Source organism: Bidens hawaiensis, unplaced genomic scaffold, assembly GCF_021521415.1.
Source record: "Bidens hawaiensis isolate Kalapana, Puna unplaced genomic scaffold, B.hawaiensis_p1.1 tig00023406_1, whole genome shotgun sequence".
In the NCBI taxonomy this organism is placed as follows: Eukaryota; Viridiplantae; Streptophyta; class Magnoliopsida; order Asterales; family Asteraceae; genus Bidens; species Bidens hawaiensis.
In genome coordinates this window covers 182,709-196,073 of record NW_027493671.1, presented here as the reverse complement: position 1 = coordinate 196,073, position 13,365 = coordinate 182,709, and the positions used below count along the sequence as shown (strand labels likewise).

General features: G+C 36.0%; 1 pseudogene across 1 annotated transcript; it reads right to left on the bottom strand.

The window, feature by feature from the left end:
- Window positions 1-1,160: 1,160 nt before the first annotated feature.
- On the bottom strand, window positions 1,161-13,267 carry LOC143567457 (glycine--tRNA ligase, mitochondrial 1-like; annotated as a pseudogene). The gene is made up of 12 exons (XR_013141419.1): window positions 13,125-13,267; window positions 11,863-12,233; window positions 11,654-11,771; window positions 11,260-11,454; window positions 10,952-11,166; window positions 10,808-10,867; window positions 10,590-10,724; window positions 9,230-9,609; window positions 8,728-8,969; window positions 2,082-2,165; window positions 1,806-2,033; window positions 1,161-1,277 (listed from the first exon to the last, which is right to left on the bottom strand). The product of XR_013141419.1 is annotated as a glycine--tRNA ligase, mitochondrial 1-like (transcript).
- Window positions 13,268-13,365: the final 98 nt, after the last annotated feature.

Genomic DNA, 13,365 nt, shown 5'->3' with positions numbered 1-13,365 from the left:
GTTGTCATTATCATTGTCAACTTCAACAGAATCAGTGTCATCATTATACACCTCAGGAGGTGGTGAATCTGGTGGAGTGATCTTATGTATGGTGTCAACAACATTTGATATCACATTTGCTACAAATACATCATCATCTATAGGCTTAGTAGCTTTGTTGCTTGGACCCTCAACCGACTCATCATTTCCATCATTAATTTCCAACTCTGCATCATCTCCTTCATGAGTAGACCGGTCAATTACAGGTTATCACCAACAACAACATTTTGAGTATGATCATTATTACCCACAACCATGACGTTATTACCATCTGGACCATTGTCCCCTTCATCATTCTGATCACTATCATCATCTGCACCATCATCATCTACATCATCATCCTCTTCATCATCACTGTTTCCAGGGGTCATAGGCACATCAATGGCACCTAGTGCTGGCACCAGCAGCCATGGGAGAACATCCCAATCATTGTTTTCCTCAAACTTGCTCTTAGCATCTTTCATTCGTTTGCAGATATTGGGATCTTGTAATCTTAAAACCTCTCCCGTTCTTTGAAGATCTGGTAATGATCTGTTTATCAAAATCTGCAGGAATAGAGGATACATAAGAAACCTTTGATTTACTTCCTTCTCAGCATTTGACACCAATCCTTGAAAGATGAATCTTGATATATTGAAAGGCTGTTGGTATAAGATCGCCACAGTGAGAGTCCCAAGCTCTCTGCTTAGTAGTGTCCAAGTCCCTCTCCTTGGAGATAAGGACTGGATGACATGATGAATTAAGAAACGGTATATAAGTGAAAAGCTTCCCTTTTGGAACTGGCCCTCCTTCACACCGCCTTGGTAACCCATAGTCTCTTGAAAGACTCTTAACAAATCAGCATTCTTCAGCTTCTCTTCAGCATACAACTTTTTCAAACCCTCAATTTCAATTGTCATTCTTGATTGGGTTCTGTATGCTTGCATACAATCTTCTTCAAGCCCCTTGATTTGATTCTCATAGGTTGCTTCACTGGCTTCATACACATTTAAGAATGCTTCCTTTCTTCCACATTCAGTTTTCTATTTTCCAACTTCCTGATTGAGTTCATCAATTGTAATAAGAAGATTAGAAATTGAAATATCAGAATGTACCTGCGCATTAGAAGATTCTGGCTTGTCTTACACTTTGGCCATAAAGGCAACATACACCTTCTCAATCTCAGCTGCGTGGTTACTCCAATCAAACTCCCCATCCTGAGGCACCCTTGTTACTGTAACGTTCCCTTGATCCCTAACCTGATTCACATTGTTTTGATTGACTCTGTTCTGATTATGGTGAATCTGCTGTTGGTTGTTCCTTTGAGGCTGAAGGGATTGTTGCTGGGGTCTATTTTGGTTTTGATAGGGGTTTTGATTGATGATCTGATTTCTCTGATGTTGAAAGTTTTGATTCTGATTTTGGTAGAATTGGTTTTGATTTACTTGGTTTCCATCTTTCTTGGGCATGTTGCATTCTCTTGCGAAATGACCATGTTGTTGACAGTTGAAGCAGATTGCTTTTGATTTGTCAAAACCTATTCTCTCATTTGGACCATTGAAGCTTGATCTTCCGGTTCTGTTGTATAGCCTCTTGCTTCTCACAGCCAACATGGCAGCTTGCCATTTGATGTCCATGTCTTCCAAATCATCAGCATCGATTTGCTCAAGATCTTCTTGCACTATGCTTGTGTTGATCAGGTTCTTGGCCACAAATGCATGATATGACTCAGTAAACATAGAGAACAAAGCTTGGTAGTCAGTTCCATGAGTTGTATTGTTCTGTACAAATGCTGACTGTCCACTTCCTGTTGAGGCTACATCATCTTCTATCAGCTGAACATTAAACCTTGGCTGTCCACCACAAGTTGAATTTGTCTCAGATGGCTCTTCAATTATTGGTTGCTGATTCTTGATTGAAAGATTTCCCATTGGAGCTACAAGAGCATTATTCACTTGAAAACTGAGTTTATCTTCTCTAATCATGTGGTTTACGATCATTTCATGTTCTGCAGCCTTGAGAAATGCAATTACATCATCCAACTTAAAGTTGGGGAAATTTACCTTTTCCTTGATGAATTTGTTGGCTGTATACCACTCACTAGACAAAGATGATAAAAGCTTATTGTTTAGCTCAAAATCAGAAATCTACAGGTCAGTTGTTCTTATATCATTCACAATCACCATGAACCTTTGCAGAACTGATTTTAGTCTTTCTCCATCTTTAAACTTGAACCTATCAAGCTGTTGCTTCAGCCTGTCTTTCTTGATGTCTCTCAGTTCCGTATTTCCCTCAAACATATCAAAAACTTCATCATAAATTTCTTTAGCAGTTTTGTGATGGTTGACTGTTGTAAGGATTTCCCAAGACAGACCTAGCTTCAGCATTGATAGTGCTTTGTCATCTCTCTTTTTCATCTTCAGCTCAACAGTAGCACTGTTGTTTGCAGCAGTGGAGGCAACATAGTTTCCTTCTGTAATAGATGTCCAAAGCTCCGGGTCATTACAGCGGCTTCAAAGAGTACCTTCCAATTGATAAAATTTTTTGGTCCAAGCAATCTAGGAATCTTGTTGGTAGAGACTTCTTGGTCTTCCATTTAAGCATAGCTGGGATTTGCAGCAGAGAGACAGAGTAAAGCTTCAAGTTTTTTCACAAACCTTCAGTCCCGTGGCCTTCAGCGAGCTTCCAAAGCTCTGATACCACTTTTCAGGACCGGGAGTCGGGTGCAAACCTTGGAAAGGTTGACAAGAACACACAGACTCAATAACCCAAAGGCCTATTGAATATCCCGGCGGAATCAGGATATCCAACGGATGGGAACGAAGGTGTGTAGATTGTGTCACGAAACAATAAATGATAATCAATAAGAACACAATCAAAGACAAAGATTCACTGCATTGAATATATCATTTAATACAATAGTGAATGGAATGTCTAGGATTTCGTGTGTGACGGCGGCGTCGGCTGTACGAGGAAATAAATAGAATATTCTTTGGAATGTTTCTCGTATTGTGTGCGTCGATATCCGTGCCCTAAATGGAAACCTAGGACCCTATTTATAGACTCTGACATTCCTTCTAGAAGTTCCTAATTATTTCATAATGAAAGACAAAATAAATACAAGTGTAAGAGTCTTCGAGCAAGGTTTGTCTCTTGCTCGAGCAAACTCAGTATGCAGGGTATGCTCGATGAGTGTCTTCGAGCATACTTTACTTAGAATATCTTCAGTGAAGATATTCTCCTCTAGCAAGCTTCATCCCTTTTGACCAATCCTTGCTTTGCTCAAATTAGTCCATCGAGCAAGCTCATTCTTCTTGATGTCTTCAGGCTTGTCCTTGACTTATTGAACAATCTTGTTTTCTTCAGGGCCATTCTATAATGATAAACAACTAAACTTCACATAATAGAATTTTCCCTATAACTCATTACACAGGGAATCACATTAACTAACAGGCAGGTAATTCAAATTGCAGACACATACCAAATCACGTATCCATTTACTCAGGATAGCACATAGATTTAGCCTAACAAGGCCATTGTTTGAATATATACATCGAAAATTGTCATCTCGTGACAAGTAATTTTAACCCGGTAAGGGTCAATGTTTGTACTATTAGATCCAAATCGTCTCTCATATAAACACTACCAAATGCTTGCATGGGGTATCGAATTATACACAACAGTGTCATACCATCCTTGTCTATTCGAGCACACATTATAATAATCACGAATAGTTCACAACTTGCACAACAATTATTTAGATGTAATTCCACCATTGTGTACTGTTTTATTCTGCCTCTCCCGTAAATAGGAATTGGTTCGTTATGAGTTTAAACAGTATGTTGTAGTCGGAGGCATTTGTATATTCCCCTTGACCTTTGGATGTTATTAAATATAACTACAGAATATTCTTTCATCAGATTATTCAGTACTCGTAAGCATGCTTGGTCTACCAAAAGTGGTGATTTATTAGTTGGGAGTAAGTATGTTCTCTATAAGCCAAGACACGTCATAGGTCCGCAAGCATGGGGTCTCTCTTCTATGATAAATCGATCGGAGTGGCATCCATATAGGAGTGGTTGGAGATACTCGTACACAGGTGTTTTGATATGTTTATTAGTTAAGGAGGGTTAATCAAGGTCGGTGATACTAGTGAGATATAAAGGAATTATTATTTTTATAGTTGGTTTAAGATATATGTAGGGGGTCACAGTTTGTTATATTATTGAAAATTCAATAAGATAGTTATTATATTTATAATTTGATAAACCATATACTTTACTAGGTATTTTCTTAGAAGTGGTGTTTATTTTTGAACGGAAGTGGAAAGATGACTAGAAAATAGTTTAGTTTATTGTTAGAATCTGGTATATGAGATAAGGATTAGGCCCGAATCGAGAAATGTTGTGTTCCCTTGAGATAAACGTATGTAGATCACACCTTCCACGGTTTCTTTCTGGGCCTTGAATTTACTCACGGTCTGTGGTTCGATCATACAATAAGATTCAATTTGGACTCGATAAAGCTTTATCAAAATTCTCACTTATAGGTAACACTGGTTCTTCATCCGATATGAGGCTACCAGATCTCGAAAACTTTCGGTTCAACAATTTATTATAAAAAAAATATTTTTCGACAACAGGAATCATAGTAGAGAATATTATTACTTATGGCAAAATAAAATATTTTTATTTGTTATGGTCAGATATAATATTAATTACGATAAAATATAATATTATTTTTAATAAAATACAATTTTAAATTAATATTGATTATAATCGAATATAATATTCGTTACACGGAGACTTAGTATTATCAACAGTATAGTACGTACACGTACTCGTACACCTTGTTCCAGATAAGCAGGTATGTATGTTACACACACACACACACACACACACACACACACACACACACACACACACACACACACACACACACACACACACATACTCAGCATTATCTTTTATACACATATGTTGTCATTTTTACCTACCCGTACGTTCCGAGACTTCTCCCCGAATTCCCTTGTACAAGCAAATCTGTTATTATGTTCCGGACCATAATGACTTACTTGCCCTACAAGTTCATCCCGGCATCCATCAGTATATAATATTAAATTATTATTTAATTATTTTCCCAGAGTTAATCGAGCCTACGGTTATTTTAGGTATCCTAAAGGGACAGCCTAATCCTTTATAACCAATGGCTCTGATACCAACTTCTGTCACACCCCGTTAAGAAATTTGCGGAAGCGTAAAACGGAAATGTAACAGACACCTCTGGTATCAACCACATTGTTTATAAAGAACAATACAAACTAGTTTACAATATTTTAAATCGATCTAACTTTGTTTACAACTAGGTGATACAAACTAAATCCAGCCCATTAAGCGACTTTACTCCTTACTAGCACACTTGCATCAATTCACCCAGCATTGATCGCAAGTCAAACACGTAGCACATTGACTTTCTAATCCAATCTAGTACCTGAAAAACATGTTAAAACGGGTCAACTACAAATAGTTGGTGAGTTTCACGAGTTTCAAAAACCAGTTGTGCGTACAACAATCGCAGTTGTAATTACGCAAGTATGTATATATGTACGTTCACAAGTGCGTTTGTTTGTATGTTTATGATGTAATTATGCTAAGCTACAGTGAAGCCTTGACTGTCTATGCTGCGTGCATCCATTTCCCACGCTCAATCAACCACCGTGGCTCCCCTTCCGCCCATAGCATGCCCCGGTAGCTATGTCTAACACTACATAGCCTGTTTGTATAAGTATGGTCATGTGCAAACGGCGCTATGTGACACGGCAACCAGGCCGATTCCGTTTGGGTTTGTCAAACCAATAGTACTGTTCACAAGCCACCGGCTCGAAGTTAATCACGGTGTTCATGGGGACTTTCGTGTGTTAGCACTTAGGTAATTCTCATCATCAAATAGTACATGGTATATATAGATATGTATCAACATGTTTTTCACCCCAAAAGTTCGTAAAAACAGTTTAAAAGTGGGGTCATGAAACTCACCGTTTAATCAGTAATCAGTAGTGTAACAGTTCAGGGTTTGCTCGCCTCGTAGTTACCGGTCCCTATAATCAATATTATAATAATATTAATATTTTAATATTATTATAATCTCAATACTAAACTGGGCTGTATAACTAATCTGGGTATAGCTGGAACGCCCAGAAAGTGGCAATAGGTTTAGGTTGTGATGTTGTTCAATGACTAATACTTAAAACCGAACTTGGCTTAGTTTCCCGTTTTCCCAGCGGGGCCAAGTTGTTCGTTTACGCGTTCTGAAAACAGTTATGGGGAAATAAGCTTGGGTAAATGTGTTGGTTAATAAAATGATTAAGTTATAAAGAAAGATCACATATTGGGGTCCCGGATTAGCTACGGGGCCCGTTTCTGTTTATTCAGTTTGATTTGAGAAGAGACGTGCACAATTTATCCAGATTGTCTAGGTTTCTCATAAGAAGGTTCGTTTTTACTTAATTAATCCAAAAATATGATTTTTGATCACTCTTGGTGTTTTAATATTCCTGTAGGTTCGTTAATCGCGAACTTGCCGGTTTTTATTAAAATTGAATTTGTTTAATCTTCAAATTAGTATAATTAATTAACCATTAATCATTAAATTATGAAAATTTAGCCACTTATCAAATAAAATATGTAGATTTTTATAAAAATATTTCTGGAATTATTTACTGATTTATTAATTTATTAAAATTCATTTTATCAGGTATATTTAGCCTGAAAATCGTCCGTTTATCCCAAACGATTTCCAAAAATCCCATAAAAATTCCTGAATGTTCAAATTATATCCCAAAAGCATCTGTGTCAATTCCAGAATGCAACAATCTTGTTCAAAATTCTTTTCAGCCCAAATTCGGCTATAAAAATTCATACGAACGCATATACATAAAACACCCTTACACTTTTTCAAATGATCACAAATTTCATATGTGATCAAAATATACCAATTCTGAGTTCCCAACAAAATTTCATAATTTTTCAAGCATTTTAACTATTTTTCCCAATTAAACGTCCCAATTCGGTAATAAATTCGTCAAATATTCTCGGATGGTCGAAAAATTACCAAATTTGAACAGTGACTCAATGACATGGTCCTTGATGTCCCTGAAAAATGTCAAGACCTAAAAATATGTACATCACAACCTTAACCTAAACAGCCCGTAATCGAGTGTTTCGGTATTACCTTAGCGGTTTCGGTTTGTTTTTGCCTTTCTAATCAAGTTTTCGGGTTCTTGTGCTCCTATGAAAGCTAGATACAGGTCCTATATCACAAACCAAGCAAGTTTCATCAACAAAACAGCCCCTCAACTTAGGGTTTAGGTTAGGGTATAAAACCAAACTTTTGAACCGTAAAAACGTCGTTTAAACCCTTTAATCCGTGTTTATGGCCAAAAAAAAGTAAGATTCTGATTCCTAACCATGTGTATGATCAAAACATGTTTTTGGACCATTTTTAGGATTTTTGCTAGGTTAGGAATGATTTTTGGTAATCAAACTATGTTTATATGGTATTAATCAATATTAAACATGCACAAAATTGATTAAATCTTTTTAATTACTTGATGCTTTATTTTGAAAGATGAAAGAATAGCCGACCTTCTTCTCTAGTTTCTGGATTTGTGCTTAAAATATCTTTAAAGTAGCTTTTGTGATAAGTAAACAAAAAGTAATAACAATATATGGGGTGGCGCCCGGAAATTGGTTTGGGCCTCCACTTGGGCCCATTTTTCCCAATTTGCGTGTCAGAACGCGAAATGCCGTGTCCAAATTTATTTCGGGTTCGGTTTTTGGCGAGAAAAATATATTGGGTACAACAAACAGTGCGAAAACGAGTGTTTTTCGGCTAGTTTATTGTAAATTTAGAAAAAGATATTATACGTTTGTAAAATTCGAAAATATTTTCACGGATCGCTTAAAACATTTCAAATAAGTGTTTGGTAAGTCTTTTTCGGCTTAACGGATGGTACAATGCTTGGTTTGTAACTATCTTTCGCGTTTAAATCTATAGCGGGTAGTTAAACGAGCATGTTTTCGTTTAACTTATTTGCTATCGAACTAAGGCCATATTAATAATATTTTAGCTTATATTAAACGTATATCACTTATAGATGGTCCCCCGGGATATCTGGGTCATAACCCGACCCGTTCGGTTAATAGTTCGTTTGTTACGCAAAAAGCGTTTATTTGCTTAATCGATAAATACGTACTGAGGTGTACCTTGTTTTGGCTCAAATGTCACAAATCTTTAGCATGCTCGGATGTAAATCTTGCTCGGAGAACTGAACTGTGCTCGAAGTCCTTGCTTTGATCACATGACATCTTCTTATTGCATCCATGCTTGTCCCCATGTGATCGACTATCTTGTGCTCGTAACACTTGGTATAAATACATGAAATAGAGATATATATATATACATGAAATGGAGGTTTAAGTACATGAAATAGTGGTAAAGAAACATAATATACATGAAACAAAGGTAAAAAGCTAGAACTATATGAAAATATTAATGCTGCAATTCGATTCGGTTAATTTTGGTAAACCGAGGTTACAAAAAATAACCGATGCCGATTTTCAGTTAATTTTGGTTCGGTTATTGCTCACCCCTAGCCAAGACTTCTAAGCCGAATCCAATGCTAAATACGATAATCAAGAAACAACTTACTAACAACCCTATCATCTTCAGATTAGCTGAAGTGCCAGCAGAATACTTTTTTACAATATCAGCCCATTTGCATTGCCCATCTGACAGATCCTTTATCACTGCCGCCACCTCACCCACCTTGACACGGATTTGAGCCTTGCTGTCACGCTCACGAATTGTCACTGATGATGTGGAATCCACAGTTACAGCAAATGGCACACCGAGTTCATCTGTTCTTGCATATTTTTTCCCTATCGACGTACCTACAAATGATAGCATGTTAACATAATAGGTCCCGTTCACGTTTTAATGTTTGAAGCTGGAAGAATAAGATAGCAAGTTCGAGTAAATTGCAGTTTCGTCTCTCTGGTTTGTCAAAAAAAAAGTTTAAAATTGCGGTTTTTAAACTATTGTTAACAAACCACAAGAACGAAACCGCAATTTCCTCATCAACAATGATTATTTTTAGACTTAAATGCATAAGATAACCAAATAGGATAATTTTACAAAATAAATGGCATACCTGTAAAATCTTTCTTGTTTGAAATCCCGGCTGCGGTCAAAGATTTAGAAATCTGTTTGTCAACTTCCTCATATTCCTGATTTTGAACCAATGGGAAAACACTGCATTTGATGGGGGGGCACATGAGGGAGGAACCGGAAAACATTCAGCTGTTCATCACCAGGCCTCGTGTAAAATGAGTGTTCATAGAGACAATAAATGATTCTTCCAATGCCAAAAGATGGTTCAATCACAGAAGGTGTAAACACTCTTTGATGTTCCTTCCTAATTTCTTTTGCAATTGTCACCATGTTATTCTTTATGGTAACTGTTTTTTGAAGAGTACAAACTTCAAATTCCATCTCCCCTTTGGTTTCTAAAGCAGCCTTCATGTCCATAGCCTAAAATAGCACATGTTAAATACTCACACTTACCTAAGGTAATACGGTAATGGTATTCTTATACGACACAACTCTAACACGAACATTGAGGATTCGGGGTTTAGTTCAAATGGATTCAGGTCAGTTTCGGTCAGACCTGCAAGCACGTTAAGCTAAATGGATCGTTTTTTGGTTGACCTGGCAGGTTTTGCAAGTTGACCGTTTCACACCATTTAAATTTATACTTTAATTTTCAAAACACTTAATTTTATGCCAAATTTTAACAGATATATGAAAATGAGAATCAATTTTATAGTTTAGACATGATCCTTTTATAAGCATTACATTTCTATTTTTTGTTGTATAGTTGTAGTATTATAGAGTAACTGGTTTTTATCTCCGTATTACGAGGGTTGTTTTATATTATTCGTTTCTAATATTTATATATTTTTTTGAATTATAATTTTATTTATTGTAAGGAATTTAATAATATACTTAGGGTTTAATGATAAAAGGGTTTCACAAATAAATGAGATGTTATAACCCTTTGGTGAGACCTATGGCTTGTCTATTTTTTTTTTTTACTATAAAACTGTTTCTTATTTATAAATAATATTTTTTGTTAAAAAATCGGATATTAATTTTTAGTATATCCATATTTTATATGATATTCATATCAAATATTTGGTGAGATTAATTTTTAATTTAATGAGATGTTATAACCCGTTTAAGGGTTATATGAGTTTGGTGAGACCCGTACCCGTGAATTCTGGTCAAATGTATGAGAATCCTCCATTTAATAATAAAGCAATCTGGTGGCTTAAGAAAATAAAGGAAGGTTTCGCTTATATATATTTAAGACTAAGATAACATGTAGAACTGTAGTTTTAGGTTAAAGTTAATGCATCATATACGATTAAATAAAACCATACTACAGATAATTATTTTACAATAGGTTAATGCAACTTTTATCTAATAATAGTTACTGTTAACAACCATACTGACTTTTCAGTATTAATTCTGGAAAGAGTGATGTAACAGATGAATTGTTTTACCTCCAGTGCTTCAACCACCATCTTTTGACTACCCTTGAAAGCAAGGCCAAGTTCCTTCTTAAGAGGTGTAATAACCAATTTCTAGAAAACAATTAAATATAAGCAGCTGCTCAATTTATAAAAAAATAATAATAAGCATCACAAGCACAATATTTTATATTTACCTCTACTTCTTTTGGTTCTGCAAATTTCTCTTGAGCTACAAGAGCTACACCACTTTTGTCCTACAAATACAAATGTATATTTTTTCAAAAATAAAAAGCATGTCTAAATAACTAAACTCAAAAGCATAATAATAAGCTAGTTACTGTGTGTGCACGCAGGTCATATGCAGATCTATCAGCAATCCCAACACACTCAATCCAACCATAAGAGGACTCGATTTCAGCATCCCAACAGTCTGCAGCGTAATGAGCCATCTCATTTGGAAGATGCTTAACCGATTTTTGTCTATACCTAACCGTGCCAAAAACAGATAAACTCTCCCAATGAAGTATGCAAGTGTTTGATTATTCACAATCCCCTGTAGAAAGTTGAACAATGTCATATAAATTATGTTTATATGGCATTATGTTAATTGGAGTTAATATTAATTTAAACAGACGAAAAATGTAACCTTAGAAACTGCTTCACCGAGACAAAGTCTTTTTGCAGATTGGCCTGACATTTGTTCATCCCTTGGGAACATGAGAAATTCAAGGTCTGACACTTGAGCATACTTTGGGTGTGATTTGTCATCAGGGTCCACAAAGTGCTCTATTTCCGCAAGGGTGAATTCGCGGACACGTAGAAGACCTTGCCTAGGAGATATCTGAAATGATCAAAACACATGTTAATTTCCAACATACAAATTTGAAAATATTCCAACTTAATATTGCATTTGACAAAATACTACACTTAAAGACTTTTTACAACCAAATGAAGCGAAAAAGTCAAAACAAAAGTTATTGCATGAGTTCCAAATAATCAGTTTATAGATACACAAATATGGACTCAAGATAGAAAATGACCTCATTTCTGAAAGCTTGACCAATTTGAGCAGCAGCAAAGGGAAGCTTGTTCCCATTGTAATAGTATAAGTCTTTGAAGTTAACAAATATACCTTGTGCTGTTTCAGGACGCATATACCTGAATAACATATAAAAAAAACTGTTGCATAAATAAAAAGGTGCAAAAGGCAAATCATAACAAATATGTTTTGTAAGAAAACATGACTGACCCGGTGCTCGCACCAGATGGACCAATCTGAGTCTGAAACATAAGGTTAAACAGATAAGGATCCGAAAGAGGATTCTTGGTATCTGGTGCCACTATACCATATTCCTTGATCTTGGCACCAAGTTGTTCGACAGAAAGATCATCAAGAACCGCAAGAACATGTTTCAACTCGGCCGACATAGTCAGGACACTCTCAAGCTTATCCTTACAGTAATCTTTAAGCAGGTGATCAGCTCTGTAACAATTACCGGTCTTCTCATCTTTAACCATAAGGTCAGTAAATTTATCAACATGACCAGAAGCTTTCAAGGCGACCTCAGGGGTCACGCATGGACAGTCAACTTCTAGCATATCTTCTTCAAGCACAAAATGCTAACAAAAAATTGAGCAACAATATTAGGTACCAAAAGATGGGAATCTTACACAAACTTATCAAACACTAAAAAAGCTTCATACTAGAATTTTATCCAAATACCAACTTAAGAGTATTTTATTCTAACCTTCTGAATCAAAACACATGCAGGTGTTCATGAAACCGAACCAAAACAAAAACAGGTAGTTCGGTGTTGGTTTTGCATGTAACAAAAACTGAAAAAAAAACGAACCGAATTTATAGATTTTCATTTTTTATTTTAAGTATTTATATAAATTTAATAAATTTTAACTCACATATTTTAGCTCACATGTATAATAATAAATTGAAAAGTTGGTTTTAAATAATCCCAACCATGCCGGCAAATAACAGTCCTAACTTCACACTTGGTTGGTCGCGGTCCAAACTAAAGGTGCATTTTTTTTCCAACGGTCTGCGACTAGTTAGCACTGTTAGTCTATTGCTTACATGGCACGCCAAGCGGACCGTTGGAAAAGAATAAAACTTTGGTCGGGACTGTTTGCAATAGGGCATAGTTAGGATTATTTAAAACCAAATTTCTTAAAAAGAAACAATTGCCACGTAATGCTGCCACATAGAGGCTTGCCATGTAAGCATCAGATTAGCGAATGGTTGGTCGCGGACCATTGGCAAAAAAAATACAGCTTTAGTTTAGTTGGTACCGTTAGCCAAAAGTGAAGTTGGGACTATTATTTGCCTACAGGGCATAGTTGTTAATTAACAAAACCATTTCATTTAAGCCGAAATTTATTATTTTAAGCCAATACAAAATTTTCAAGCTCAAACTGCATGCAAACCCATAACCAAAACCAAAGCGTTTTCAAAGGCTAAGTCTAGGTTTTTAGTTTGGTTTTAGGCAAAAAGTGAACCATGACGTTAGACTTAACTCTAACGGCGCAACCAGGAGGACCGTAAGCATAGAGGCAGCTACACCTTTGTATATCTTAAACGCCGGTATATAAAACAAACGCGGTTCCAGCGTACCTCGTAGGAGTGAGTCCTCGGTCGTCATCATGTTCATTTGACTCGACTCTTTTATTATTAATTATAATATAATATGCTAAACAAAAGAAAGGCAAGCATCCTACCTCTTCCTTCGGTGTTGGCTTG